Below are 3180 nucleotides of genomic sequence, written 5' to 3' on the forward strand. Positions count from 1 at the left end.
ATGTATATGGTGTAGGGGTAGGGTTCTAAACGGTTTCAAGATATTTGGGCACATCCTATCTCAGGGGGTCAGAACCACCCCAAGGCTCATAACCTACAAAAGTACGGTATACCATACGATGCACCATGACACAAGGAACAAGAATATATTTGGTTTAGGGGTCAGGATTCCATTTCTAAATTATGGGGCTGGAAATTACCACAAGGGCCAGATCTAGTGTACCAGATATCTTGCCTGTAACAATCATTTTATGATTTTGAACACGTACCCATGATATTATCTCTGACCGTTTTTAAGTTATGACTGTTGTATTTATAACAGAGTCTACTATTTTCCCCATTCCATATAAGACCCCACAATCCTTATAGGTACCCCCCCCCCCCCCTCAAAAAAACCAAACACAAAAAAACCAATGTGGTCGACCTACCTCAAATGAAAAAAAATTTAAGAACTTTAAGAACTGAGCAAAAACAATGAAAGTCTCAAAACTTCGTTGGAGACTTAATAGACGCGGAACTTCCGCAATTAAATGCGAAACTAATTGCAAAAAAAAAAAACCGAAAAAAAACAAACAAACAAAGAAAACTGTGAATTCATAAATTAAGCTACAAAGGCGTTAATTACGTAATGACAAATATAAACGCAAAACGTTAAAGTGCTGTCATTTTTAAAATTAAGGTAATTTATAGTTATGGCAGCAAGAACCCATGATAAAAAAATTTATGAACCTCCTTTAATCTTCACGAATAATGATTTCGTCATTTTTCAAAAACTATTGTTGCATCAATTTAGAGATTGAGTTCAAATAACTATAATGACACATGAGCCTCCTTACTGAAATAAATTTTGTCCCGAACTCCATACCATAATAATAGGAGTCAAATGGCGTTTTATTATGCTTTCTCGCATGGTGGAACCATTTCATTTCACAACTCGTAGAAGTTTATGTATCAGCGTTTCAACATATAGTTAAATTTTGAGAGACTGAAGGACAAAGTATATTGGAAACACTGCATGAAAAATGAATGGCAAAGAATTGGTAAGGGGAGTGTACGCCCATCTTGTACATTTGAGAACAAGAATGCAACCATTTCTAATTGAACTGGCTTGTTTCTGCCCAAAACTGGCCAGAAATGTTGCCAAAATATATAAAAGCAATAAATATGAAGTCATACATGTCATTTTGTATGAAAAGTATGCAAGAACAGGACAATGCCTTTTAAATCACTTAGAACAGCTGTCGATCTGCGCAGCTGCAGACGTATTTTGAAAATTTAAAAATCTGAAAAATCTGAAGGGGGTTCAATGGTGTCCTCTCTACAACCATTAGATAGGAGAAAATGGTCTCAGTTTGCTTATAAGGAGGCCGACTTTAATTTTCATTGCGCATGTTTTTGCACATTCTAGTAAAATACAGTGTATGTAAACTTTTTATGAGTTTTTTGGATACATTGTATCATTATTCCGATCTCGCATCCCTTCGAGGTAATTGTTAGGATAAAATAACGAGGGACGGTTCGATTGGATTTTATTCATCGATCACAAGTTACGCATCCATTTGCAAGTTTTGCGAGAATAATGCGTTCATTAATTTTATACATGTATATACATGTAGCAAAATTTTCGCGAAATAGCACTTAAGGTATATGCAATATGCCGTGCAATCGGCAATCCTCGGCTGATTCCGCTACGCTCCATACGAGTGCGCGAGACATCCGAGTAGTTCCGAGTGATATGCCGTGCGATTTAAACGCGACTACATGTACTAGTATTTGCAAAAGTTCTGCGTTTATTCGCAAAAGTTTTGCTTGAGGTTACGCGATTAGGATTTGTTATTTTTTTTGGGGGGGGGGGAGGGGGGGGGGGCAAAATATTGAAGTTTAAACTACTAAAATGAGTACTAGTAAGTCAAAAGATTTTATTTTAGATCCTTTTGGTTATAACTGTAGGCAGATAGCTTTGCTGTGACCTATATTAATCAAGAGACTGTGAAGAACAATAATGTCTCCTATTTAGATTGTTGATGTAAAAGAACAGTCGCCAATCTAGAAGTCAGGAAAAGGGGAGGCTGAGAGTGGTTTAATATTCAGATCAGCCCCTTAACAGTCCTAGAGAACATCGTTTAATGAATAATAATTAATTTATGTTGGTAAAACATCACTTAAAGTCAATGACCGAGGCGGAGCTCTGTGCAAGGCTACTTTCTTACACATGTATTTATGACACACTGACGTACTCTGCATATACTTGATATACTTATTTAACTTTAGCACGAAATGTCAATTGTTTATAATTGTGGTCAATTGTTTTCTTCGTGTACATGAATGTTTATAAGTTTATGAGAGAGAGAGAGAGAGAGAGAGAGAGAGAGAGAGAGAGAGAGAGAGAGAGCATTAGCATTAGCCCATCTTTGCTGAAACATATACGATCGCTGCAATAAATTGTATTGACAACAAAGTCCGGAATGATTATTGTTCCTAGGAATAACTAATTAATAAGCTTACATAATTATAAATAAAATATGTTCAAACTACGAAAAGGAGTTCAATAAACTTCCATAATATAACGAGGAATCCAGAAGTAATGTTTCCTCAGAGATAGTCTTTGAAGTTCTTTTCGTTGCCCCTTAGACATTTTTACAATCAATTTATTAATTTGTTAAAAGAAAGATGTTGATGATTCTTGCGGGTTATGAAGGTAGCGATCATTGCGAAAAAAAAATACTGCACTGTCGCTACCCTCATAAATATTAATATTTCGTTGAGTATTGATAATGTTGGGGGGGGGGGATATTAAAATTTTGAAGAAATGTACATTTAAAGTACATCTTCTCCACTATATACGCCCTGTACCTTGCTCTAAGAATAAAAAGAAAGGTAAATCAGATTGAAGCAATATAGCAGATTTATTCATAATATTAAAAATCTTAAAATGTTTTACACGTGAGATCAATACACATAATACATTAAGTACATAAAAATCCATTTGATTCTGAAAACAGAATCTTAATTTCTGACAAAATATTGCTCATCATATCAAAATGAACTAAACTTATTTATATTGAAAATCTAGAAAAAAACAGATACATTTTTCAATCCAATGTCCATCTATATATATACCAATATTACATGTAGCAATTCAGAATAACTCATTATTTTTTATTGCCCCCCCCCCCCCCCC

Source organism: Magallana gigas, chromosome 3, assembly GCF_963853765.1.
Source record: "Magallana gigas chromosome 3, xbMagGiga1.1, whole genome shotgun sequence".
Classification (NCBI taxonomy): domain Eukaryota; kingdom Metazoa; phylum Mollusca; class Bivalvia; order Ostreida; family Ostreidae; genus Magallana; species Magallana gigas.